The 25,547-nt window shown below is 41.4% G+C and overlaps 32 non-coding genes across 32 annotated transcripts; all 32 read right to left on the reverse strand.

Annotated features, from left to right (window-relative positions):
* Positions 1-129: 129 nt before the first annotated feature.
* trnap-agg (transfer RNA proline (anticodon AGG)) lies at positions 130-201 on the reverse strand. Its single transcript has one exon. It is a non-coding gene; the product is annotated as a tRNA-Pro (tRNA).
* A 576-nt stretch (positions 202-777) lies between these two features.
* On the reverse strand, positions 778-849 carry trnap-ugg (transfer RNA proline (anticodon UGG)). The gene has a single exon. It is a non-coding gene; the product is annotated as a tRNA-Pro (tRNA).
* Positions 850-2,104: 1,255 nt separating this feature from the next.
* trnap-agg (transfer RNA proline (anticodon AGG)) lies at positions 2,105-2,176 on the reverse strand. The gene has a single exon. It is a non-coding gene; the product is annotated as a tRNA-Pro (tRNA).
* Positions 2,177-2,587: 411 nt separating this feature from the next.
* Positions 2,588-2,659, reverse strand: trnap-cgg (transfer RNA proline (anticodon CGG)). The gene has a single exon. It is a non-coding gene; the product is annotated as a tRNA-Pro (tRNA).
* Positions 2,660-3,021: 362 nt separating this feature from the next.
* trnap-agg (transfer RNA proline (anticodon AGG)) lies at positions 3,022-3,093 on the reverse strand. Its single transcript has one exon. It is a non-coding gene; the product is annotated as a tRNA-Pro (tRNA).
* A 576-nt stretch (positions 3,094-3,669) lies between these two features.
* trnap-ugg (transfer RNA proline (anticodon UGG)) lies at positions 3,670-3,741 on the reverse strand. The gene has a single exon. It is a non-coding gene; the product is annotated as a tRNA-Pro (tRNA).
* A 1,256-nt stretch (positions 3,742-4,997) lies between these two features.
* trnap-agg (transfer RNA proline (anticodon AGG)) lies at positions 4,998-5,069 on the reverse strand. Its single transcript has one exon. It is a non-coding gene; the product is annotated as a tRNA-Pro (tRNA).
* A 411-nt stretch (positions 5,070-5,480) lies between these two features.
* On the reverse strand, positions 5,481-5,552 carry trnap-cgg (transfer RNA proline (anticodon CGG)). The gene has a single exon. It is a non-coding gene; the product is annotated as a tRNA-Pro (tRNA).
* Positions 5,553-5,908: 356 nt separating this feature from the next.
* Positions 5,909-5,980, reverse strand: trnap-agg (transfer RNA proline (anticodon AGG)). Its single transcript has one exon. It is a non-coding gene; the product is annotated as a tRNA-Pro (tRNA).
* Positions 5,981-6,556: 576 nt separating this feature from the next.
* trnap-ugg (transfer RNA proline (anticodon UGG)) lies at positions 6,557-6,628 on the reverse strand. The gene has a single exon. It is a non-coding gene; the product is annotated as a tRNA-Pro (tRNA).
* A 1,248-nt stretch (positions 6,629-7,876) lies between these two features.
* Positions 7,877-7,948, reverse strand: trnap-agg (transfer RNA proline (anticodon AGG)). The gene has a single exon. It is a non-coding gene; the product is annotated as a tRNA-Pro (tRNA).
* Positions 7,949-8,524: 576 nt separating this feature from the next.
* Positions 8,525-8,596, reverse strand: trnap-ugg (transfer RNA proline (anticodon UGG)). Its single transcript has one exon. It is a non-coding gene; the product is annotated as a tRNA-Pro (tRNA).
* A 1,256-nt stretch (positions 8,597-9,852) lies between these two features.
* On the reverse strand, positions 9,853-9,924 carry trnap-agg (transfer RNA proline (anticodon AGG)). The gene has a single exon. It is a non-coding gene; the product is annotated as a tRNA-Pro (tRNA).
* Positions 9,925-10,335: 411 nt separating this feature from the next.
* trnap-cgg (transfer RNA proline (anticodon CGG)) lies at positions 10,336-10,407 on the reverse strand. Its single transcript has one exon. It is a non-coding gene; the product is annotated as a tRNA-Pro (tRNA).
* Positions 10,408-10,760: 353 nt separating this feature from the next.
* trnap-agg (transfer RNA proline (anticodon AGG)) lies at positions 10,761-10,832 on the reverse strand. Its single transcript has one exon. It is a non-coding gene; the product is annotated as a tRNA-Pro (tRNA).
* Positions 10,833-11,408: 576 nt separating this feature from the next.
* Positions 11,409-11,480, reverse strand: trnap-ugg (transfer RNA proline (anticodon UGG)). Its single transcript has one exon. It is a non-coding gene; the product is annotated as a tRNA-Pro (tRNA).
* A 1,739-nt stretch (positions 11,481-13,219) lies between these two features.
* trnap-cgg (transfer RNA proline (anticodon CGG)) lies at positions 13,220-13,291 on the reverse strand. The gene has a single exon. It is a non-coding gene; the product is annotated as a tRNA-Pro (tRNA).
* Positions 13,292-13,641: 350 nt separating this feature from the next.
* trnap-agg (transfer RNA proline (anticodon AGG)) lies at positions 13,642-13,713 on the reverse strand. Its single transcript has one exon. It is a non-coding gene; the product is annotated as a tRNA-Pro (tRNA).
* Positions 13,714-14,289: 576 nt separating this feature from the next.
* trnap-ugg (transfer RNA proline (anticodon UGG)) lies at positions 14,290-14,361 on the reverse strand. The gene has a single exon. It is a non-coding gene; the product is annotated as a tRNA-Pro (tRNA).
* A 1,256-nt stretch (positions 14,362-15,617) lies between these two features.
* On the reverse strand, positions 15,618-15,689 carry trnap-agg (transfer RNA proline (anticodon AGG)). Its single transcript has one exon. It is a non-coding gene; the product is annotated as a tRNA-Pro (tRNA).
* A 411-nt stretch (positions 15,690-16,100) lies between these two features.
* On the reverse strand, positions 16,101-16,172 carry trnap-cgg (transfer RNA proline (anticodon CGG)). The gene has a single exon. It is a non-coding gene; the product is annotated as a tRNA-Pro (tRNA).
* A 347-nt stretch (positions 16,173-16,519) lies between these two features.
* On the reverse strand, positions 16,520-16,591 carry trnap-agg (transfer RNA proline (anticodon AGG)). Its single transcript has one exon. It is a non-coding gene; the product is annotated as a tRNA-Pro (tRNA).
* A 576-nt stretch (positions 16,592-17,167) lies between these two features.
* On the reverse strand, positions 17,168-17,239 carry trnap-ugg (transfer RNA proline (anticodon UGG)). Its single transcript has one exon. It is a non-coding gene; the product is annotated as a tRNA-Pro (tRNA).
* Positions 17,240-18,495: 1,256 nt separating this feature from the next.
* Positions 18,496-18,567, reverse strand: trnap-agg (transfer RNA proline (anticodon AGG)). Its single transcript has one exon. It is a non-coding gene; the product is annotated as a tRNA-Pro (tRNA).
* A 411-nt stretch (positions 18,568-18,978) lies between these two features.
* On the reverse strand, positions 18,979-19,050 carry trnap-cgg (transfer RNA proline (anticodon CGG)). Its single transcript has one exon. It is a non-coding gene; the product is annotated as a tRNA-Pro (tRNA).
* An 800-nt stretch (positions 19,051-19,850) lies between these two features.
* On the reverse strand, positions 19,851-19,922 carry trnap-agg (transfer RNA proline (anticodon AGG)). Its single transcript has one exon. It is a non-coding gene; the product is annotated as a tRNA-Pro (tRNA).
* A 576-nt stretch (positions 19,923-20,498) lies between these two features.
* Positions 20,499-20,570, reverse strand: trnap-ugg (transfer RNA proline (anticodon UGG)). The gene has a single exon. It is a non-coding gene; the product is annotated as a tRNA-Pro (tRNA).
* A 1,257-nt stretch (positions 20,571-21,827) lies between these two features.
* On the reverse strand, positions 21,828-21,899 carry trnap-agg (transfer RNA proline (anticodon AGG)). Its single transcript has one exon. It is a non-coding gene; the product is annotated as a tRNA-Pro (tRNA).
* A 411-nt stretch (positions 21,900-22,310) lies between these two features.
* trnap-cgg (transfer RNA proline (anticodon CGG)) lies at positions 22,311-22,382 on the reverse strand. The gene has a single exon. It is a non-coding gene; the product is annotated as a tRNA-Pro (tRNA).
* Positions 22,383-23,179: 797 nt separating this feature from the next.
* Positions 23,180-23,251, reverse strand: trnap-agg (transfer RNA proline (anticodon AGG)). The gene has a single exon. It is a non-coding gene; the product is annotated as a tRNA-Pro (tRNA).
* Positions 23,252-23,827: 576 nt separating this feature from the next.
* On the reverse strand, positions 23,828-23,899 carry trnap-ugg (transfer RNA proline (anticodon UGG)). The gene has a single exon. It is a non-coding gene; the product is annotated as a tRNA-Pro (tRNA).
* Positions 23,900-25,155: 1,256 nt separating this feature from the next.
* On the reverse strand, positions 25,156-25,227 carry trnap-agg (transfer RNA proline (anticodon AGG)). The gene has a single exon. It is a non-coding gene; the product is annotated as a tRNA-Pro (tRNA).
* Between the last annotated feature and the right edge of the window lie 320 nt (positions 25,228-25,547).

The raw sequence follows: 25,547 nt of genomic DNA on the forward strand, positions 1-25,547 counted from the left end.
AAGGATTTAGCTGAGTGGAAGTTCTGATGGGGTATAGCAGGTCATTAATAAACTTCCTTCAAGAGATGAACTGTTAGTTGATCCCAGTTTCTCACTGCTCTACGGTTTCAGTCTGCACACAAAAGAGCAGGGCTCGTCCGGGATTTGAACCCGGGACCTCTCGAACCCTAAGCGGGAATCATACCCCTAGACCAACGAGCCAGACACAGAGTAACCGTTCATAGTTTCTCAGGATTGCCACGTCTCAGCAGTTAGAGGCCTCCTCCACATGGAGTCTAGTTGTAGCACCATCTATCAGTGACTGTTAGACAGAGTCCGTTAGATCACAACATTTCTTAATGTACTAAAACAACAACCTAGCAGCTCTAAACTTCTTTCACTCTCTACTAATCATCAACTCTCACTACTGACATATCGTTTCATTAAGCTGGTCATACTGGTGGGACGGAGCGGACATGCTGGTAATGCTGGCACATCGTTCAGGGTTCCATGAATAACTACATCTGTAGTCATTAGGAAACATTCACTACTGTAGCTGAAACTTCTTCTGAGGCCTTTTTGTAGGTTTGGTCATTTTCCTCCTCTAAGCTGATTCAGATCATGATTGGCGTTGATGGTTAATTCAGCAGGTGAGTCGTACAGGGTTTGAAATTACCTACAGGAGAGGACAGCGCGGTGCCTATCACTCAGGTAGTTCACCTGTAAGTCTCTCTCTGCTCCTGCATTGCTGGACGGGCCCTACATTCACTGATGGTCAGACCTTTCTCAGTAAAAGCAGGGCTCGTCCGGGATTTGAACCCGGGACCTCTCGCACCCAAAGCGAGAATCATACCCCTAGACCAACGAGCCATGCTTAACGAACGTGTTTGCTAGCCTTTCCACAGCTGCCACGTCACATGTTGCAGCGTTGTTAGAAATATGGTTGTCATATGGGCGCATACGAATAGTGTTGTTCCACAAGCTTGTTGTTAGGGCTAGTAAACCTTGCTGGAGGAGGATGCGCACGTCGCACGCAGGTAACACAGAAATGATTATTAGGGCTAATATTATTCGACTGCGAAGTTATGGTGTTGTTGGCTTTGCTATTTTTTATTTAAGCAACACAACAACAATAAAACATTCCTGACCAGCCATAAGACTACCAACTAATATATGTTTGGAATAAACAAAAAACGAAATTAGCGATAAAATCATGAAGAATTTAAAGATGTTTTATTTATTCAGTTAGTTGTTTGTTTGTTATTTTAAGTTGGTGTGAAAAAGCTGTGCTATTATCACAAATATCAGTACGGTAAGAGCGCTTCTCAACCAACCAGATTGTAAGGTCGGGACTACCGTTTGCATAATAACAAAAATAACATTTAGATAAACATTAAACATTAAATAAATGCATTTTGTATAAATAAATAAAGGTCCCTGACATTGACATCCAAAAAACTAAAGTGTCATATGCAAAACTTTACTTATAAAGTGTATGAATATATGACATGAACCAGCCCATCTGGAATCCTCCCGAATCTCCCGATGAACCACTCCGGGCTTGGTAATGCTCCAAATCTAGTAGAAAACCTTCTTCTCTGGACAGTAGAGACAGCTACTCCAACAAAATCAGAATCAACTCTTTTTAATACCCTTGATTTCAGAAGAAAACATTAAATGAGTTGTGTCCCATTATTTTAGTCAATATAGAGTGTACTTGACTGATGTTTAAATATATATTACATTTACTGAACTATTAATCTAATCTGATAAACATACCAAGCCGAGTCTTTTCTGATTTCTAACAAGTCGTTCTCGTCTAGGAGGCATTGCGTCCACCTGGCTGCTTCTCCGGTCGTCACCTCCCCCAGCGCCCTGGACACACAGGTCCCCACTGCAGCAGGAGTGCAGCCCTGATCGTGACCTGCTCGCTCGTCTGTTTCTTGGCCTCATTTTTACGTTGAGTGTATTGAAGTTGAGGAGAGACTAAATTAGGTTGCTATTTTTCTGTTGTTGTTTTTTTTTTATTTGTGTGTGTGTTTTCTTGTAATAGTTATATATCGAGATTTTGGCACGTACCAGACGACCGTTAATGTCGCCATCGTGTCCGGCAAAAAAACGAGCAGGGCTCGTCCGGGATTTGAACCCGGGACCTCTCGCACCCTAAGCGAGAATCACACCCCTAGACCAACGAGCCAGTGCTTGGGGGAAAAGTGTTTTTGTAGCCTGAGCGCCATCTATCAGTGACTACTGGAAGTGCACAATCTCTAAAACACGGATTCAGGTGGAGTGGAAGCCACATTCCAGACCCTTTGTCATTACAATATTGATGTTTTTTACTGAACTTAAAATATTTGAAAAATTAAACAGACTTCATATTAAAGTTGTTTTCTTAATGTTCTCCTTAGATGCTAGCTATCTATGACTGAAGCCGGGTCAATACGGCATCCTCCACTAAAACTAAGTAAGGTGTTCACACGCAGCTTCCAGAGGGACACACTAAAGAGCAGTGGATATGCAGAAGAACCTCGAGAGCACAGTTTTACTGTATGGTTCCAGTCAGTGAACAGTGTTGATTGATAGTCCATCTATGATAACCTTAAAAGCCGGGCTCGTCCGGGATTTGAACCCGGGACCTCTCGCACCCGAAGCGAGAATCATACCCCTAGACCAACGAGCCAGACGGGCAAGCTCAAATCGTGTATTTTCCAGAACTTTTTCAAAAGCTTCAGCTATGGTCTATGCTAAAAATAAGAAGATATATAATGAGAATAATATTAATAATAATATTAATAATAATATTAATAATAATATTAATAATAATATTAATAATAATACGAAGAAGAAGAATGATTATTATCATTTATTCCTACTCAGTCCCTCTGGGTAGCATATTGCTAAGATGATAATAATAAGGATTTAGCTGAGTGGAAGTTCTGATGGGGTATAGCAGGTCATTAATAAACTTCCTTCAAGAGATGAACTGTTAGTTGATCCCAGTTTCTCACTGCTCTACGGTTTCAGTCTGCACACAAAAGAGCAGGGCTCGTCCGGGATTTGAACCCGGGACCTCTCGAACCCTAAGCGGGAATCATACCCCTAGACCAACGAGCCAGACACAGAGTAACCGTTCATAGTTTCTCAGGATTGCCACGTCTCAGCAGTTAGAGGCCTCCTCCACATGGAGTCTAGTTGTAGCACCATCTATCAGTGACTGTTAGACAGAGTCCGTTAGATCACAACATTTCTTAATGTACTAAAACAACAACCTAGCAGCTCTAAACTTCTTTCACTCTCTACTAATCATCAACTCTCACTACTGACATATCGTTTCATTAAGCTGGTCATACTGGTGGGACGGAGCGGACATGCTGGTAATGCTGGCACATCGTTCAGGGTTCCATGAATAACTACATCTGTAGTCATTAGGAAACATTCACTACTGTAGCTGAAACTTCTTCTGAGGCCTTTTTGTAGGTTTGGTCATTTTCCTCCTCTAAGCTGATTCAGATAATGATTGGCGTTGATGGTTAATTCAGCAGGTGAGTCGTACAGGGTTTGAAATTACCTACAGGAGAGGACAGCGCGGTGCCTATCACTCAGGTAGTTCACCTGTAAGTCTCTCTCTGCTCCTGCATTGCTGGACGGGCCCTACATTCACTGATGGTCAGACCTTTCTCAGTAAAAGCAGGGCTCGTCCGGGATTTGAACCCGGGACCTCTCGCACCCAAAGCGAGAATCATACCCCTAGACCAACGAGCCATGCTTAACGAACGTGTTTGCTAGCCTTTCCACAGCTGCCACGTCACATGTTGCAGCGTTGTTAGAAATATGGTTGTCATATGGGCGCATACGAATAGTGTTGTTCCACAAGCTTGTTGTTAGGGCTAGTAAACCTTGCTGGAGGAGGATGCGCACGTCGCACGCAGGTAACACAGAAATGATTATTAGGGCTAATATTATTCGACTGCGAAGTTATGGTGTTGTTGGCTTTGCTATTTTTTATTTAAGCAACACAACAACAATAAAACATTCCTGACCAGCCATAAGACTACCAACTAATATATGTTTGGAATAAACAAAAAACGAAATTAGCGATAAAATCATGAAGAATTTAAAGATGTTTTATTTATTCAGTTAGTTGTTTGTTTGTTATTTTAAGTTGGTGTGAAAAAGCTGTGCTATTATCACAAATATCAGTACGGTAAGAGCGCTTCTCAACCAACCAGATTGTAAGGTCGGGACTACCGTTTGCATAATAACAAAAATAACATTTAGATAAACATTAAACATTAAATAAATGCATTTTGTATAAATAAATAAAGGTCCCTGACATTGACATCCAAAAAACTAAAGTGTCATATGCAAAACTTTACTTATAAAGTGTATGAATATATGACATGAACCAGCCCATCTGGAATCCTCCCGAATCTCCCGATGAACCACTCCGGGCTTGGTAATGCTCCAAATCTAGTAGAAAACCTTCTTTTCTGGACAGTAGAGACAGCTACTCCAACAAAATCAGAATCAACTCTTTTTAATACCCTTGATTTCAGAAGAAAACATTAAATGAGTTGTGTCCCATTATTTTAGTCAATATAGAGTGTACTTGACTGATGTTTAAATATATATTACATTTACTGAACTATTAATCTAATCTGATAAACATACCAAGCCGAGTCTTTTCTGATTTCTAACAAGTCGTTCTCGTCTAGGAGGCATTGCGTCCACCTGGCTGCTTCTCCGGTCGTCACCTCCCCCAGCGCCCTGGACACACAGGTCCCCACTGCAGCAGGAGTGCAGCCCTGATCGTGACCTGCTCGCTCGTCTGTTTCTTGGCCTCATTTTTACGTTGAGTGTATTGAAGTTGAGGAGAGACTAAATTAGGTTGCTATTTTTCTGTTGTTGTTTTTTTTTTATTTGTGTGTGTGTTTTCATGTAATAGTTATATATTGAGATTTTGGCACGTACCAGACGACCGTTAATGTCGCCATCGTGTCCGGCAAAAAAAACGAGCAGGGCTCGTCCGGGATTTGAACCCGGGACCTCTCGCACCCTAAGCGAGAATCATACCCCTAGACCAACGAGCCAGAGGTTGGGGGAAAAGTGTTTTTGTAGCCTGAGCGCCATCTATCAGTGACTACTGGAAGTGCACAATCTCTAAAACACGGATTCAGGTGGAGTGGAAGCCACATTCCAGACCCTTTGTCATTACAATATTGATGTTTTTTACTGAACTTAAAATATTTGAAAAATTAAACAGACTTCATATTAAAGTTGTTTTCTTAATGTTCTCCTTAGATGCTAGCTATCTATGACTGAAGCCGGGTCAATACGGCATCCTCCACTAAAACTAAGTAATGTGTTCACACGCAGCTTCCAGAGGGACACACTAAAGAGCAGTGGATATGCAGAAGAACCTCGAGAGCACAGTTTTACTGTATGGTTCCAGTCAGTGAACAGTGTTGATTGATAGTCCATCTATGATAACCTTAAAAGCCGGGCTCGTCCGGGATTTGAACCCGGGACCTCTCGCACCCGAAGCGAGAATCATACCCCTAGACCAACGAGCCAGACGGGCAAGCTCAAATCGTGTATTTTCCAGAACTTTTTCAAAAGCTTCAGCTATGGTCTATGCTAAAAATAAGAAGATATATAATGAGAATAATATTAATAATAATATTAATAATAATAATAATAATAATAATAATAATAATAATAATACGAAGAAGAAGAATGATTATTATCATTTATTCCTACTCAGTCCCTTTGGGTAGCATATTGCTAAGATGATAATAATAAGGATTTAGCTGAGTGGAAGTTCTGATGGGGTATAGCAGGTCATTAATAAACTTCCTTCAAGAGATGAACTGTTAGTTGATCCCAGTTTCTCACTGCTCTACGGTTTCAGTCTGCACACAAAAGAGCAGGGCTCGTCCGGGATTTGAACCCGGGACCTCTCGAACCCTAAGCGGGAATCATACCCCTAGACCAACGAGCCAGACACAGAGTAACCGTTCATAGTTTCTCAGGATTGCCACGTCTCAGCAGTTAGAGGCCTCCTCCACATGGAGTCTAGTTGTAGCACCATCTATCAGTGACTGTTAGACAGAGTCCGTTAGATCACAACATTTCTTAATGTACTAAAACAACAACCTAGCAGCTCTAAACTTCTTTCACTCTCTACTAATCATCAACTCTCACTACTGACATATCGTTTCATTAAGCTGGTCATACTGGTGGGACGGAGCGGACATGCTGGTAATGCTGGCACATCGTTCAGGGTTCCATGAATAACTACATCTGTAGTCATTAGGAAACATTCACTACTGTAGCTGAAACTTCTTCTGAGGCCTTTTTGTAGGTTTGGTCATTTTCCTCCTCTAAGCTGATTCAGATCATGATTGGCGTTGATGGTTAATTCAGCAGGTGAGTCGTACAGGGTTTGAAATTACCTACAGGAGAGGACAGCGCGGTGCCTATCACTCAGGTAGTTCACCTGTAAGTCTCTCTCTGCTCCTGCATTGCTGGACGGGCCCTACATTCACTGATGGTCAGACCTTTCTCAGTAAAAGCAGGGCTCGTCCGGGATTTGAACCCGGGACCTCTCGCACCCAAAGCAAGAATCATACCCCTAGACCAACGAGCCATGCTTAACGAACGTGTTTGCTAGCCTTTCCACAGCTGCCACGTCACATGTTGCAGCGTTGTTAGAAATATGGTTGTCATATGGGCGCATACGAATAGTGTTGTTCCACAAGCTTGTTGTTAGGGCTAGTAAACCTTGCTGGAGGAGGATGCGCACGTCGCACGCAGGTAACACAGAAATGATTATTAGGGCTAATATTATTCGACTGCGAAGTTATGGTGTTGTTGGCTTTGCTATTTTTTATTTAAGCAAAACAACAACAATAAAACATTCCTGACCAGCCATAAGACTACCAACTAATATATGTTTGGAATAAACAAAAAACGAAATTAGCGATAAAATCATGAAGAATTTAAAGATGATTTATTTATTCAGTTAGTTGTTTGTTTGTTATTTTAATTTGATGTGAAAAAACTGTGCTATTATCACAAATATCAGCACGGTAAGAGCGCTTCTCAACCAACCAGATTGTAAGGTCGGGACTACCGTTTGTATAATAACAAAAATAACATTTAGATAAACATTAAACATTAAATAAATGCATTTTGTATAAATAAATAAAGGTCCCTGACATTGACATCCAAAAAACTAAAGTGTCATATGCAAAACTTTACTTATAAAGTGTATGAATATATGACATGAACCAGCCCATCTGGAATCCTCCCGAATCTCCCGATGAACCACTCCGGGCTTGGTAATGCTCCAAATCTAGTAGAAAACCTTCTTTTCTGGACAGTAGAGACAGCTACTCCAACAAAATCAGAATCAACTCTTTTTAATACCCTTGATTTCAGAAGAAAACATTAAATGAGTTGTGTCCCATTATTTTAGTCAATATAGAGTGTACTTGACTGATGTTTAAATATATATTACATTTACTGAACTATTAATCTAATCTGATAAACATACCAAGCCGAGTCTTTTCTGATTTCTAACAAGTCGTTCTCGTCTAGGAGGCATTGCGTCCACCTGGCTGCTTCTCCGGTCGTCACCTCCCCCAGCGCCCTGGACACACAGGTCCCCACTGCAGCAGGAGTGCAGCCCTGATCGTGACCTGCTCGCTCGTCTGTTTCTTTGCCTCATTTTTACGTTGAGTGTATTGAAGTTGAGGAGAGACTAAATTAGGTTGCTATTTTTCTGTTGTTGTTTTTTTTTTTATTTGTGTGTGTGTTTTCATGTAATAGTTATATATTGAGATTTTGGCACGTACCGTTACTGTCGCCATCGTGTCCGGCAAAAAAACGAGCAGGGCTCGTCCGGGATTTGAACCCGGGACCTCTCGCACCCTAAGCGAGAATCATACCCCTAGACCAACGAGCCAGACACAGAGTAACCGTTCATAGTTTTTCAGGATTGCCACGTCTCAGCAGTTAGAGGCCTCCTCCACATGGAGTCTAGTTGTAGCACCATCTATCAGTGACTGTTAGACAGAGTCCGTTAGATCACAACATTTCTTAATGTACTAAAACAACAACCTAGCAGCTCTAAACTTCTTTCACTCTCTACTAATCATCAACTCTCACTACTGACATATCGTTTCATTAAGCTGGTCATACTGGTGGGACGGAGCGGACATGCTGGTAATGCTGGCACATCGTTCAGGGTTCCATGAATAACTACATCTGTAGTCATTAGGAAACATTCACTGCTGTAGCTGAAACTTCTTCTGAGGCCTTTTTGTAGGTTTGGTCATTTTCCTCCTCTAAGCTGATTCAGATCATGATTGGCGTTGATGGTTAATTCAGCAGGTGAGTCGTACAGGGTTTGAAATTACCTACAGGAGAGGACAGCGCGGTGCCTATCACTCAGGTAGTTCACCTGTAAGTCTCTCTCTGCTCCTGCATTGCTGGACGGGCCCTACATTCACTGATGGTCAGACCTTTCTCAGTAAAAGCAGGGCTCGTCCGGGATTTGAACCCGGGACCTCTCGCACCCAAAGCGAGAATCATACCCCTAGACCAACGAGCCATGCTTAACGAACGTGTTTGCTAGCCTTTCCACAGCTGCCACGTCACATGTTGCAGCGTTGTTAGAAATATGGTTGTCATATGGGCGCATACGAATAGTGTTGTTCCACAAGCTTGTTGTTAGGGCTAGTAAACCTTGCTGGAGGAGGATGCGCACGTCGCACGCAGGTAACACAGAAATGATTATTAGGGCTAATATTATTCGACTGCGAAGTTATGGTGTTGTTGGCTTTGCTATTTTTTATTTAAGCAACACAACAACAATAAAACATTCCTGACCAGCCATAAGACTACCAACTAATATATGTTTGGAATAAACAAAAAACGAAATTAGCGATAAAATCATGAAGAATTTAAAGATGATTTATTTATTCAGTTAGTTGTTTGTTTGTTATTTTAATTTGATGTGAAAAAACTGTGCTATTATCACAAATATCAGCACGGTAAGAGCGCTTCTCAACCAACCAGATTGTAAGGTCGGGACTACCGTTTGTATAATAACAAAAATAACATTTAGATAAACATTAAACATTAAATAAATGCATTTTGTATAAATAAATAAAGGTCCCTGACATTGACATCCAAAAAACTAAAGTGTCATATGCAAAACTTTACTTATAAAGTGTATGAATATATGACATGAACCAGCCCATCTGGAATCCTCCCGAATCTCCCGATGAACCACTCCGGGCTTGGTAATGCTCCAAATCTAGTAGAAAACCTTCTTTTCTGGACAGTAGAGACAGCTACTCCAACAAAATCAGAATCAACTCTTTTTAATACCCTTGATTTCAGAAGAAAACATTAAATGAGTTGTGTCCCATTATTTTAGTCAATATAGAGTGTACTTGACTGATGTTTAAATATATATTACATTTACTGAACTATTAATCTAATCTGATAAACATACCAAGCCGAGTCTTTTCTGATTTCTAACAAGTCGTTCTCGTCTAGGAGGCATTGCGTCCACCTGGCTGCTTCTCCGGTCGTCACCTCCCCCAGCGCCCTGGACACACAGGTCCCCACTGCAGCAGGAGTGCAGCCCTGATCGTGACCTGCTCGCTCGTCTGTTTCTTGGCCTCATTTTTACGTTGAGTGTATTGAAGTTGAGGAGAGACTAAATTAGGTTGCTATTTTTCTGTTGTTGTTTTTTTTTTATTTGTGTGTGTGTTTTCATGTAATAGTTATATATTGAGATTTTGGCACGTACCAGACGACCGTTAATGTCGCCATCGTGTCCGGCAAAAAAAACGAGCAGGGCTCGTCCGGGATTTGAACCCGGGACCTCTCGCACCCTAAGCGAGAATCATACCCCTAGACCAACGAGCCAGAGGTTGGGGGAAAAGTGTTTTTGTAGCCTGAGCGCCATCTATCAGTGACTACTGGAAGTGCACAATCTCTAAAACACGGATTCAGGTGGAGTGGAAGCCACATTCCAGACCCTTTGTCATTACAATATTGATGTTTTTTACTGAACTTAAAATATTTGAAAAATTAAACAGACTTCATATTAAAGTTGTTTTCTTAATGTTCTCCTTAGATGCTAGCTATCTATGACTGAAGCCGGGTCAATACGGCATCCTCCACTAAAACTAAGTAAGGTGTTCACACGCAGCTTCCAGAGGGACACACTAAAGAGCAGTGGACATGCAGAAGAACCTCGAGAGCACAGTTTTACTGTATGGTTCCAGTCAGTGAACAGTGTTGATTGATAGTCCATCTATGATAACCTTAAAAGCCGGGCTCGTCCGGGATTTGAACCCGGGACCTCTCGCACCCGAAGCGAGAATCATACCCCTAGACCAACGAGCCAGACGGGCAAGCTCAAATCGTGTATTTTCCAGAACTTTTTCAAAAGCTTCAGCTATGGTCTATGCTAAAAATAAGAAGATATATAATGAGAATAATATTAATAATAATATTAATAATAATAATAATAATAATAATAATAATAATAATACGAAGAAGAAGAATGATTATTATCATTTATTCCTACTCAGTCCCTTTGGGTAGCATATTGCTAAGATGATAATAATAAGGATTTAGCTGAGTGGAAGTTCTGATGGGGTATAGCAGGTCATTAATAAACTTCCTTCAAGAGATGAACTGTTAGTTGATCCCAGTTTCTCACTGCTCTACGGTTTCAGTCTGCACACAAAAGAGCAGGGCTCGTCCGGGATTTGAACCCGGGACCTCTCGAACCCTAAGCGGGAATCATACCCCTAGACCAACGAGCCAGACACAGAGTAACCGTTCATAGTTTCTCAGGATTGCCACGTCTCAGCAGTTAGAGGCCTCCTCCACATGGAGTCTAGTTGTAGCACCATCTATCAGTGACTGTTAGACAGAGTCCGTTAGATCACAACATTTCTTAATGTACTAAAACAACAACCTAGCAGCTCTAAACTTCTTTCACTCTCTACTAATCATCAACTCTCACTACTGACATATCGTTTCATTAAGCTGGTCATACTGGTGGGACGGAGCGGACATGCTGGTAATGCTGGCACATCGTTCAGGGTTCCATGAATAACTACATCTGTAGTCATTAGGAAACATTCACTACTGTAGCTGAAACTTCTTCTGAGGCCTTTTTGTAGGTTTGGTCATTTTCCTCCTCTAAGCTGATTCAGATCATGATTGGCGTTGATGGTTAATTCAGCAGGTGAGTCGTACAGGGTTTGAAATTACCTACAGGAGAGGACAGCGCGGTGCCTATCACTCAGGTAGTTCACCTGTAAGTCTCTCTCTGCTCCTGCATTGCTGGACGGGCCCTACATTCACTGATGGTCAGACCTTTCTCAGTAAAAGCAGGGCTCGTCCGGGATTTGAACCCGGGACCTCTCGCACCCAAAGCAAGAATCATACCCCTAGACCAACGAGCCATGCTTAACGAACGTGTTTGCTAGCCTTTCCACAGCTGCCACGTCACATGTTGCAGCGTTGTTAGAAATATGGTTGTCATATGGGCGCATACGAATAGTGTTGTTCCACAAGCTTGTTGTTAGGGCTAGTAAACCTTGCTGGAGGAGGATGCGCACGTCGCACGCAGGTAACACAGAAATGATTATTAGGGCTAATATTATTCGACTGCGAAGTTATGGTGTTGTTGGCTTTGCTATTTTTTATTTAAGCAAAACAACAACAATAAAACATTCCTGACCAGCCATAAGACTACCAACTAATATATGTTTGGAATAAACAAAAAACGAAATTAGCGATAAAATCATGAAGAATTTAAAGATGATTTATTTATTCAGTTAGTTGTTTGTTTGTTATTTTAATTTGATGTGAAAAAACTGTGCTATTATCACAAATATCAGCACGGTAAGAGCGCTTCTCAACCAACCAGATTGTAAGGTCGGGACTACCGTTTGTATAATAACAAAAATAACATTTAGATAAACATTAAACATTAAATAAATGCATTTTGTATAAATAAATAAAGGTCCCTGACATTGACATCCAAAAAACTAAAGTGTCATATGCAAAACTTTACTTATAAAGTGTATGAATATATGACATGAACCAGCCCATCTGGAATCCTCCCGAATCTCCCGATGAACCACTCCGGGCTTGGTAATGCTCCAAATCTAGTAGAAAACCTTCTTTTCTGGACAGTAGAGACAGCTACTCCAACAAAATCAGAATCAACTCTTTTTAATACCCTTGATTTCAGAAGAAAACATTAAATGAGTTGTGTCCCATTATTTTAGTCAATATAGAGTGTACTTGACTGATGTTTAAATATATATTACATTTACTGAACTATTAATCTAATCTGATAAACATACCAAGCCGAGTCTTTTCTGATTTCTAACAAGTCGTTCTCGTCTAGGAGGCATTGCGTCCACCTGGCTGCTTCTCCGGTCGTCACCTCCCCCAGCGCCCTGGACACACAGGTCCCCACTGCAGCAGGAGTGCAGCCCTGATCGTGACCTGCTCGCTCGTCTGTTTCTTGGCCTCATTTTTACGTTGAGTGTATTGAAGTTGAGGAGAGACTAAATTAGGTTGCTATTTTTCTGTTGTTGTTTTTTTTTTATTTGTGTGTGTGTTTTCATGTAATAGTTATATATTGAGATTTTGGCACGTACCAGACGACCGTTAATGTCGCCATCGTGTCCGGCAAAAAAAACGAGCAGGGCTCGTCCGGGATTTGAACCGGGGACCTCTCGCACCCTAAGCGAGAATCATACCCCTAGACAAACGAGCCAGAGGTTGGGGGAAAAGTGTTTTTTTAGCCTGAGCGCCATCTATCAGTGACTATTGGAAGTGCACAATCTCTAAAACACGGATTCAGGTGGAGTGGAAGCCACATTCCAGACCTTTTGTCATTACAATATTGATTTTTTTTACTGAACTTAAAATATTTGAAAAATTAAACAGACTTCATATTAAAGTTGTTTTCTTAATGTTCTCCTTAGATGCTAGCTATCTATGACTGAAGCCGGGTCAATACGGCATCCTCCACTAAAACTAAGTAAGGTGTTCACACGCAGCTTCCAGAGGGACACACTAAAGAGCAGTGGATATGCAGAAGAACCTCGAGAGCACAGTTTTACTGTATGGTTCCAGTCAGTGAACAGTGTTGATTGATAGTCCATCTATGATAACCTTAAAAGCCGGGCTCGTCCGGGATTTGAACCCGGGACCTCTCGCACCCGAAGCGAGAATCATACCCCTAGACCAACGAGCCAGACGGGCAAGCTCAAATCGTGTATTTTCCAGAACTTTTTCAAAAGCTTCAGCTATGGTCTATGCTAAAAATAAGAAGATATATAATGAGAATAATATTAATAATAATATTAATAATAATATTAATAATAATATTAATAATAATACGAAGAAGAAGAATGATTATTATCATTTATTCCTACTCAGTCCCTCTGGGTAGCATATTGCTAAGATGATAATAATAAGGATTTAGCTGAGTGGAAGTTCTGATGGGGTATAGCAGGTCATTAATAAACTTCCTTCAAGAGATGAACTGTTAGTTGATCCCAGTTTCTCACTGCTCTACGGTTTCAGTCTGCACACAAAAGAGCAGGGCTCGTCCGGGATTTGAACCCGGGATCTCTCGCACCCTAAGCGAGAATCATACCCCTAGACCAACGAGCCAGACACAGAGTAACCGTTCATAGTTTCTCAGGATTGCCACGTCTCAGCAGTTAGAGGCCTCCTCCACATGGAGACTAGTTGTAGCACCATCTATCAGTGACTGTTAGACAGAGTCCGTTAGATCACAACATTTCTTAATGTACTAAAACAACAACCTAGCAGCTCTAAACTTCTTTCACTCTCTACTAATTATCAACTCTCACTACTGACATATCGTTTCATTAAGCTGGTCATACTGGTGGGACGGAGCGGTCATGCTGGTAATGCTGGCACATCGTTCAGGGTTCCATGAATAACTACATCTGTAGTCATTAGGAAACATTCACTGCTGTAGCTGAAACTTCTTCTGAGGCCTTTTTGTAGGTTTGGTCATTTTCCTCCTCTAAGCTGATTCAGATCATGATTGGCGTTGATGGTTAATTCAGCAGGTGAGTCGTACAGGGTTTGAAATTACCTACAGGAGAGGACAGCGCGGTGCCTATCACTCAGGTAGTTCACCTGTAAGTCTCTCTCTGCTCCTGCATTGTTGGACGGGCCCTACATTCACTGATGGTCAGACCTTTCTCAGTAAAAGCAGGGCTCGTCCGGGATTTGAACCCGGGACCTCTCGCACCCAAAGCGAGAATCATACCCCTAGACCAACGAGCCATGCTTAACGAACGTGTTTGCTAGCCTTTCCACAGCTGCCACGTCACATGTTGCAGCGTTGTTAGAAATATGGTTGTCATATGGGCGCATACGAATAGTGTTGTTCCACAAGCTTGTTGTTAGGGCTAGTAAACCTTGCTGGAGGAGGATGCGCACGTCGCACGCAGGTAACACAGAAATGATTATTAGGGCTAATATTATTCGACTGCGAAGTTATGGTGTTGTTGGCTTTGCTATTTTTTATTTAAGCAACACAACAACAATAAAACATTCCTGACCAGCTATAAGACTACCAACTAATATATGTTTGGAATAAACAAAAAACGAAATTAGCGATAAAATCATGAAGAATTTAAAGATGATTTATTTATTCAGTTAGTTGTTTGTTTGTTATTTTAAGTTGGTGTGAAAAAGCTGTGCTATTATCACAAATATCAGTACGGTAAGAGCGCTTCTCAACCAACCAGATTGTAAGGTCGGGACTACCGTTTGCATAATAACAAAAATAACATTTAGATAAACATTAAACATTAAATAAATGCATTTTGTATAAATAAATAAAGGTCCCTGACATTGACATCCAAAAAACTAAAGTGTCATATGCAAAACTTTAATTATAAAGTGTATGAATATATGACATGAACCAGCCCATCTGGAATCCTCCCGAATCTCCCGATGAACCACTCCGGGCTTGGTAATGCTCCAAATCTAGTAGAAAACCTTCTTTTCTGGACAGTAGAGACAGCTACTCCAACAAAATCAGAATCAACTCTTTTTAATACCCTTGATTTCAGAAGAAAACATTAAATGAGTTGTGTCCCATTATTTTAGTCAATATAGAGTGTACTTGACTGATGTTTAAATATATATTACATTTACTGAACTATTAATCTAATCTGATAAACATACCAAGCCGAGTCTTTTCTGATTTCTAACAAGTCGTTCTCGTCTAGGAGGCATTGCGTCCACCTGGCTGCTTCTCCGGTCGTCACCTCCCCCAGCGCCCTGGACACACAGGTCCCCACTGCAGCAGGAGTGCAGCCCTGATCGTGACCTGCTCGCTCGTCTGTTTCTTGGCCTCATTTTTACGTTGAGTGTATTGAAGTTGAGGAGAGACTAAATTAGGTTGCTATTTTTCTGTTGTTGTTTTTTTTTTATTTGTGTGTGTGTTTTCATGTAATAGTTATATATTGAGATTTTGGCACGTACCAGACGACCGTTAATGTCGCCATCGTGTCCGGCAAAAAAAACGAGCAGGGCTCGTCCGGGATTTGAACCCGGGACCTCTCGCACCCTAAGCGAGAATCATACCCCTAGACCAACGAGCCAGAGGTTGGGGGAAAAGTGTTTTTGTAGCCTGAGCGCCATCTATCAGTGACTACTGGAAGTGCACAATCTCTAAAACACGGATTCAGGTGGAGTGGAAGCCACATTCCAGACCCTTTGTCATTACAATATTGATGTTTTTTACTGAACTTAAAATATTTGAAAAATTAAACAGACTTCATATTAAAGTTGTTTTCTTAATGTTCTCCTTAGATGCTAGCTATCTATGACTGAAGCCGGGTCAATACGGCATCCTCCACTAAAACTAAGTAAGGTGTTCACACGCAGCTTCCAGAGGGACACACTAAAGAGCAGTGGATATGCAGAAGAACCTCGAGAGCACAGTTTTACTGTATGGTTCCAGTCAGTGAACAGTGTTGATTGATAGTCCATCTATGATAACCTTAAAAGCCGGGCTCGTCTGGGATTTGAACCCGGGACCTCTCGCACCCGAAGCGAGAATCATACCCCTAGACCAACGAGCCAGACGGGCAAGCTCAAATCGTGTATTTTTCAGAACTTTTTCAAAAGCTTCAGCTATGGTCTATGTTAAAAATAAGAAGATATATAATGAGAATAATATTAATAATAATAATAATAATAATAATAATAATAATAATAATAATACGAAGAAGAAGAATGATTATTATCATTTATTCCTACTCAGTCCCTTTGGGTAGCATATTGCTAAGATGATAATAATAAGGATTTCGCTGAGTGGAAGTTCTGATGGGGTATAGCAGGTCATTAATAAACTTCTTTCAAGAGATAAACTGTTAGTTGATCCCAGTTTCTCACTGCTCTACGGTTTCAGTCTGCACACAAAAGAGCAGGGCTCGTCCGGGATTTGAACCCGGGACCTCTCGCACCCTAAGCGAGAATCATACCCCTAGACCAACGAGCCAGACACAGAGTAACCGTTCATAGTTTTTCAGGATTGCCACGTCTCAGCAGTTAGAGGCCTCCTCCACATGGAGTCTAGTTGTAGCACCATCTATCAGTGACTGTTAGACAGAGTCCGTTAGATCACAACATTTCTTAATGTACTAAAACAACAACCTAGCAGCTCTAAACTTCTTTCACTCTCTACTAATCATCAACTCTCACTACTGACATATCGTTTCATTAAGCTGGTCATACTGGTGGGACGGAGCGGACATGCTGGTAATGCTGGCACATCGTTCAGGGTTCCATGAATAACTACATCTGTAGTCATTAGGAAACATTCACTGCTGTAGCTGAAACTTCTTCTGAGGCCTTTTTGTAGGTTTGGTCATTTTCATCCTCTAAGCTGATTCAGATCATGATTGGCGTTGATGGTTAATTCAGCAGGTGAGTCGTACAGGGTTTGAAATTACCTACAGGAGAGGACAGCGCGGTGCCTATCACTCAGGTAGTTCACCTGTAAGTCTCTCTCTGCTCCTGCATTGCTGGACGGGCCCTACATTCACTGATGGTCAGACCTTTCTCAGTAAAAGCAGGGCTCGTCCGGGATTTGAACCCGGGACCTCTCGCACCCAAAGCGAGAATCATACCCCTAGACCAACGAGCCATGCTTAACGAACGTGTTTGCTAGCCTTTCCACAGCTGCCACGTCACATGTTGCAGCGTTGTTAGAAATATGGTTGTCATATGGGCGCATACGAATAGTGTTGTTCCACAAGCTTGTTGTTAGGGCTAGTAAACCTTGCTGGAGGAGGATGCGCACGTCGCACGCAGGTAACACAGAAATGATTATTAGGGCTAATATTATTCGACTGCGAAGTTATGGTTTTGTTGGCTTTGCTATTTTTTATTTAAGCAACACAACAACAATAAAACATTCCTGACCAGCCATAAGACTACCAACTAATATATGTTTGGAATAAACAAAAAACGAAATTAGCGATAAAATCATGAAGAATTTAAAGATGATTTATTTATTCAGTTAGTTGTTTGTTTGTTATTTTAAGTTGGTGTGAAAAAGCTGTGCTATTATCACAAATATCAGTACGGTAAGAGCGCTTCTCAACCAACCAGATTGTAAGGTCGGGACTACCGTTTGCATAATAACAAAAATAACATTTAGATAAACATTAAACATTAAATAAATGCATTTTGTATAAATAAATAAAGGTCCCTGACATTGACATCCAAAAAACTAAAGTGTCATATGCAAAACTTTACTTATAAAGTGTATGAATATATGACATGAACCAGCCCATCTGGAATCCTCCCGAATCTCCCGATGAACCACTCCGGGCTTGGTAACGCTCCAAATCTAGTAGAAAACCTTCTTTTCTGGACAGTAGAGACAGCTACTCCAACAAAATCAGAATCAACTCTTTTTAATACCCTTGATTTCAGAAGAAAACATTAAATGAGTAGTGTCCCATTATTTTAGTCAATATAGAGTGTACTTGACTGATGTTTAAATATATATTACATTTACTGAACTATTAATCTAATCTGATAAACATACCAAGCCGAGTCTTTTCTGATTTCTAACAAGTCGTTCTCGTCTAGGAGGCATTGCGTCCACCTGGCTGCTTCTCCGGTCGTCACCTCCCCCAGCGCCCTGGACACACAGGTCCCCACTGCAGCAGGAGTGCAGCCCTGATCGTGACCTGCTCGCTCGTCTGTTTCTTGGCCTCATCTTTACGTTGAGTGTATTGAAGTTGAGGAGAGACTAAATTAGGTTGCTATTTTTCTGTTGTTGTTTTTTTTTTATTTGTGTGTGTGTTTTCATGTAATAGTTATATATTGAGATTTTGGCACGTACCAGACGACCGTTAATGTCGCCATCGTGTCCGGCAAAAAAAACGAGCAGGGCTCGTCCGGGATTTGAACCCGGGACCTCTCGCACCCTAAGCGAGAATCATACCCCTAGACCAACGAGCCAGAGGTTGGGGGAAAAGTGTTTTTTTAGCCTGAGCGCCATCTATCAGTGACTACTGGAAGTGCACAATCTCTAAAACACGGATTCAGGTGGAGTGGAAGCCACATTCCAGACCCTTTGTCATTACAATATTGATGTTTTTTACTGAACTTAAAATATTTGAAAAATTAAACAGACTTCATATTAAAGTTGTTTTCTTAATGTTCTCCTTAGATGCTAGCTATCTATGACTGAAGCCGGGTCAATACGGCATCCTCCACTAAAACTAAGTAAGGTGTTCACACGCAGCTTCCAGAGGGACACACTAAAGAGCAGTGGATATGCAGAAGAACCTCGAGAGCACAGTTTTACTGTATGGTTCCAGTCAGTGAACAGTGTTGATTGATAGTCCATCTATGATAACCTTAAAAGCCGGGCTCGTCCGGGATTTGAACCCGGGACCTCTCGCACCCGAAGCGAGAATCATACCCCTAGACCAACGAGCCAGACGGGCAAGTGTAGTATATTCGTTGGCTTTGCAGATGTAGAAAAGAAAGGGGGCCCCGTTTCTTGACCAAATCTACACAAATTGAACAGACATAAGATGCTGTTTAGATTTGGACATCCCGTTGGGCAGACGTGTCAGTGAGTTAAACGCTGTCCAGATGTGGCCATGGACCACTTAGGTAATGGGGGAGCTAATGGCTGTTCCCTATGGATGAAATGTAAACATTCCATATATGGCAACATTCCAACAGAATGTGGCGTGAAATAAGGTATAAAAACTCAAGGTATTCCTAAGTCGGAGAGAGAGAGACCGAAGGGCACCCAGAATTGGCAGACTCTCTCCACACTGTTCTTTCGATTGCAATAAAATATATTATTGTTACAACTAAAGACGGTGGCTACAGACTCTCCTTGTTGAATAACAAGTCCATCTCTAGAGGAAGACGAACCGAGACGACACAAGCTCAAATCGTGTATTTTCCAGAACTTTTTCAAAAGCTTCAGCTATGGTCTATGCTAAAAATAAGAAGATATATAATGAGAATAATATTAATAATAATATTATTAATAATAATAATAATAATAATAATAATACGAAGAAGAAGAATGATTATTATCATTTATTCCTACTCAGTCCCTTTGGGTAGCATATTGCTAAGATGATAATAATAAGGATTTAGCTGAGTGTAAGTTCTGATGGGGTATAGCAGGTCATTAATAAACTTCCTTCAAGAGAGGAACTGTTAGTTGATCCCAGTTTCTCACTGCTCTACGGTTTCAGTCTGCACACAAAAGAGCAGGGCTCGTCCGGGATTTGAACCCGGGACCTCTCGCACCCTAAGCGAGAATCATACCCCTAGACCAACGAGCCAGACACAGAGTAACCGTTCATAGTTTTTCAGGATTGCCACGTCTCAGCAGTTAGAGGCCTCCTCCACATGGAGTCTAGTTGTAGCACCATCTATCAGTGACTGTTAGACAGAGTCCGTTAGATCACAACATTTCTTAATGTACTAAAACAACAACCTAGCAGCTCTAAACTTCTTTCACTCTCTACTAATCATCAACTCTCACTACTGACATATCGTTTCATTAAGCTGGTCATACTGGTGGGACGGAGCGGACATGCTGGTAATGCTGGCACATCGTTCAGGGTTCCATGAATAACTACATCTGTAGTCATTAGGAAACATTCACTGCTGTAGCTGAAACTTCTTCTGAGGCCTTTTTGTAGGTTTGGTCATTTTCCTCCTCTAAGCTGATTCAGATCATGATTGGCGTTGATGGTTAATTCAGCAGGTGAGTCGTACAGGGTTTGAAATTACCTACAGGAGAGGACAGCGCGGTGCCTATCACTCAGGTAGTTCACCTGTAAGTCTCTCTCTGCTCCTGCATTGTTGGACGGGCCCTACATTCACTGATGGTCAGACCTTTCTCAGTAAAAGCAGGGCTCGTCCGGGATTTGAACCCGGGACCTCTCGCACCCAAAGCGAGAATCATACCCCTAGACCAACGAGCCATGCCTAACGAACGTGTTTGCTAGCCTTTCCACAGCTGCCACGTCACATGTTGCAGCGTTGTTAGAAATATGGTTGTCATATGGGCGCATACGAATAGTGTTGTTCCACAAGCTTGTTGTTAGGGCTAGTAAACCTTGCTGGAGGAGGATGCGCACGTCGCACGCAGGTAACACAGAAATGATTATTAGGGCTAATATTATTCGACTGCGAAGTTATGGTTTTGTTGGCTTTGCTATTTTTTATTTAAGCAACACAACAACAATAAAACATTCCTGACCAGCCATAAGACTACCAACTAATATATGTTTGGAATAAACAAAAAACGAAATTAGCGATAAAATCATGAAGAATTTAAAGATGATTTATTTATTCAGTTAGTTGTTTGTTTGTTATTTTAAGTTGGTGTGAAAAAGCTGTGCTATTATCACAAATATCAGTACGGTAAGAGCGCTTCTCAACCAACCAGATTGTAAGGTCGGGACTACCGTTTGCATAATAACAAAAATAACATTTAGATAAACATTAAACATTAAATAAATGCATTTTGTATAAATAAATAAAGGTCCCTGACATTGACATCCAAAAAACTAAAGTGTCATATGCAAAACTTTACTTATAAAGTGTATGAATATATGACATGAACCAGCCCATCTGGAATCCTCCCGAATCTCCCGATGAACCACTCCGGGCTTGGTAATGCTCCAAATCTAGTAGAAAACCTTCTTTTCTGGACAGTAGAGACAGCTACTCCAACAAAATCAGAATCAACTCTTTTTAATACCCTTGATTTCAGAAGAAAACATTAAATGAGTAGTGTCCCATTATTTTAGTCAATATAGAGTGTACTTGACTGATGTTTAAATATATATTACATTTACTGAACTATTAATCTAATCTGATAAACATACCAAGCCGAGTCTTTTCTGATTTCTAACAAGTCGTTCTCGTCTAGGAGGCATTGCGTCCACCTGGCTGCTTCTCCGGTCGTCACCTCCCCCAGCGCCCTGGACACACAGGTCCCCACTGCAGCAGGAGTGCAGCCCTGATCGTGACCTGCTCGCTCGTCTGTTTCTTGGCCTCATCTTTACGTTGAGTGTATTGAAGTTGAGGAGAGACTAAATTAGGTTGCTATTTTTCTGTTGTTGTTTTTTTTTTATTTGTGTGTGTGTTTTCATGTAATAGTTATATATTGAGATTTTGGCACGTACCAGACGACCGTTAATGTCGCCATCGTGTCCGGAAAAAAAAAACGAGCAGGGCTCGTCCGGGATTTGAACCCGGGACCTCTCGCACCCTAAGCGAGAATCATACCCCTAGACCAACGAGCCAGAGGTTGGGGGAAAAGTGTTTTTGTAGCCTGAGCGCCATCTATCAGTGACTACTGGAAGTGCACAATCTCTAAAACACGGATTCAGGTGGAGTGGAAGCCACATTCCAGACCCTTTGTCATTACAATATTGATGTTTTTTACTGAACTTAAAATATTTGAAAAATTAAACAGACTTCATATTAAAGTTGTTTTCTTAATGTTCTCCTTAGATGCTAGCTATCTATGACTGAAGCCGGGTCAATACGGCATCCTCCACTAAAACTAAGTAAGGTGTTCACACGCAGCTTCCAGAGGGACACACTAAAGAGCAGTGGATATGCAGAAGAACCTCGAGAGCACAGTTTTACTGTATGGTTCCAGTCAGTGAACAGTGTTGATTGATAGTCCATCTATGATAACCTTAAAAGCCGGGCTCGTCCGGGATTTGAACCCGGGACCTCTCGCACCCGAAGCGAGAATCATACCCCTAGACCAACGAGCCAGACGGGCAAGTGTAGTATATTCGTTGGCTTTGCAGATGTAGAAAAGAAAGGGGGCCCCGTTTCTTGACCAAATCTACACAAATTGAACAGACATAAGATGCTGTTTAGATTTGGACATCCCGTTGGGCAGACGTGTCAGTGAGTTAAACGCTGTCCAGATGTGGCCATGGACCACTTAGGTAATGGGGGAGCTAATGGCTGTTCCCTATGGATGAAATGTAAACATTCCATATATGGCAACATTCCAACAGAATGTGGCGTGAAATAAGGTATAAAAACTCAAGGTATTCCTAAGTCGGAGAGAGAGAGACCGAAGGGCACCCAGAATTGGCAGACTCTCTCCACACTGTTCTTTCGATTGCAATAAAATATATTATTGTTACAACTAAAGACGGTGGCTACAGACTCTCCTTGTTGAATAACAAGTCCATCTCTAGAGGAAGACGAACCGAGACGACACAAGCTCAAATCGTGTATTTTCCAGAACTTTTTCAAAAGCTTCAGCTATGGTCTATGCTAAAAATAAGAAGATATATAATGAGAATAATATTAATAATAATATTAATAATAATAATAATAATAATAATAATACGAAGAAGAAGAATGATTATTATCATTTATTCCTACTCAGTCCCTTTGGGTAGCATATTGCTAAGATGATAATAATAAGGATTTAGCTGAGTGTAAGTTCTGATGGGGTATAGCAGGTCATTAATAAACTTCCTTCAAGAGAGGAACTGTTAGTTGATCCCAGTTTCTCACTGCTCTACGGTTTCAGTCTGCACACAAAAGAGCAGGGCTCGTCCGGGATTTGAACCCGGGACCTCTCGCACCCTAAGCGAGAATCATACCCCTAGACCAACGAGCCAGACACAGAGTAACCGTTCATAGTTTTTCAGGATTGCCACGTCTCAGCAGTTAGAGGCCTCCTCCACATGGAGTCTAGTTGTAGCACCATCTATCAGTGACTGTTAGACAGAGTCCGTTAGATCACAACATTTCTTAATGTACTAAAACAACAACCTAGCAGCTCTAAACTTCTTTCACTCTCTACTAATCATCAACTCTCACTACTGACATATCGTTTCATTAAGCTGGTCATACTGGTGGGACGGAGCGGACATGCTGGTAATGCTGGCACATCGTTCAGGGTTCCATGAATAACTACATCTGTAGTCATTAGGAAACATTCACTGCTGTAGCTGAAACTTCTTCTGAGGCCTTTTTGTAGGTTTGGTCATTTTCCTCCTCTAAGCTGATTCAGATCATGATTGGCGTTGATGGTTAATTCAGCAGGTGAGTCGTACAGGGTTTGAAATTACCTACAGGAGAGGACAGCGCGGTGCCTATCACTCAGGTAGTTCACCTGTAAGTCTCTCTCTGCTCCTGCATTGTTGGACGGGCCCTACATTCACTGATGGTCAGACCTTTCTCAGTAAAAGCAGGGCTCGTCCGGGATTTGAACCCGGGACCTCTCGCACCCAAAGCGAGAATCATACCCCTAGACCAACGAGCCATGCCTAACGAACGTGTTTGCTAGCCTTTCCACAGCTGCCACGTCACATGTTGCAGCGTTGTTAGAAATATGGTTGTCATATGGGCGCATACGAATAGTGTTGTTCCACAAGCTTGTTGTTAGGGCTAGTAAACCTTACTGGAGGAGGATGCGCACGTCGCACGCAGGTAACACAGAAATGATTATTAGGGCTAATATTATTCGACTGCGAAGTTATGGTGTTGTTGGCTTTGCTATTTTTTATTTAAGCAACACAACAACAATAAAACATTCCTGACCAGCCATAAGACTACCAACTAATATATGTTTGGAATAAACAAAAAACGAAATTAGCGATAAAATCATGAAGAATTTAAAGATGATTTATTTATTCAGTTAGTTGTTTGTTTGTTATTTTAAGTTGGTGTGAAAAAGCTGTGCTATTATCACAAATATCAGTACGGTAAGAGCGCTTCTCAACCAACCAGATTGTAAGGTCGGGACTACCGTTTGCATAATAACAAAAATAACATTTAGATAAACATTAAACATTAAATAAATGCATTTTGTATAAATAAATAAAGGTCCCTGACATTAACATCCAAAAAACTAAAGTGTCATATGCAAAACTTTACTTATAAAGTGTATGAATATATGACATGAACCAGCCCATCTGGAATCCTCCCGAATCTCCCGATGAACCACTCCGGGCTTGGTAATGCTCCAAATCTAGTAGAAAACCTTCTTTTCTGGACAGTAGAGACAGCTACTCCAACAAAATCAGAATCAACTCTTTTTAATACCCTTGATTTCAGAAGAAAACATTAAATGAGTAGTGTCCCATTATTTTAGTCAATATAGAGTGTACTTGACTGATGTTTAAATATATATTACATTTACTGAACTATTAATCTAATCTGATAAACATACCAAGCCGAGTCTTTTCTGATTTCTAACAAGTCGTTCTCGTCTAGGAGGCATTGCGTCCACCTGGCTGCTTCTCCGGTCGTCACCTCCCCCAGCGCCCTGGACACACAGGTCCCCACTGCAGCAGGAGTGCAGCCCTGATCGTGACCTGCTCGCTCGTCTGTTTCTTGGCCTCATTTTTACGTTGAGTGTATTGAAGTTGAGGAGAGACTAAATTAGGTTGCTATTTTTCTGTTGTTGTTTTTTTTTTTATTTGTGTGTGTGTTTTCATGTAATAGTTATATATTGAGATTTTGGCACGTACCAGACGACCGTTAATGTCGCCATCGTGTCCGGCAAAAAAACGAGCAGGGCTCGTCCGGGATTTGAACCCGGGACCTCTCGCACCCTAAGCGAGAATCACACCCCTAGACCAACGAGCCAGAGGCTGGGGGCAAAGTGTTTTTGTAGCCTGAGCGCCATCTATCAGTGACTACTGGAAGTGCACAATCTCTAAAACACGGATTCAGGTGGAGTGGAAGCCACATTCCAGACCCTTTGTCATTACAATATTGATGTTTTTTACTGAACTTAAAATATTTGAAAAATTAAACAGACTTCATATTAAAGTTGTTTTCTTAATGTTCTCCTTAGATGCTAGCTATCTATGACTGAAGCCGGGTCAATACGGCATCCTCCACTAAAACTAAGTAAGGTGTTCACACGCAGCTTCCAGAGGGACACACTAAAGAGCAGTGGATAT

This window comes from Salminus brasiliensis, chromosome 3, assembly GCF_030463535.1.
Source record: "Salminus brasiliensis chromosome 3, fSalBra1.hap2, whole genome shotgun sequence".
In the NCBI taxonomy this organism is placed as follows: Eukaryota; Metazoa; Chordata; class Actinopteri; order Characiformes; family Bryconidae; genus Salminus; species Salminus brasiliensis.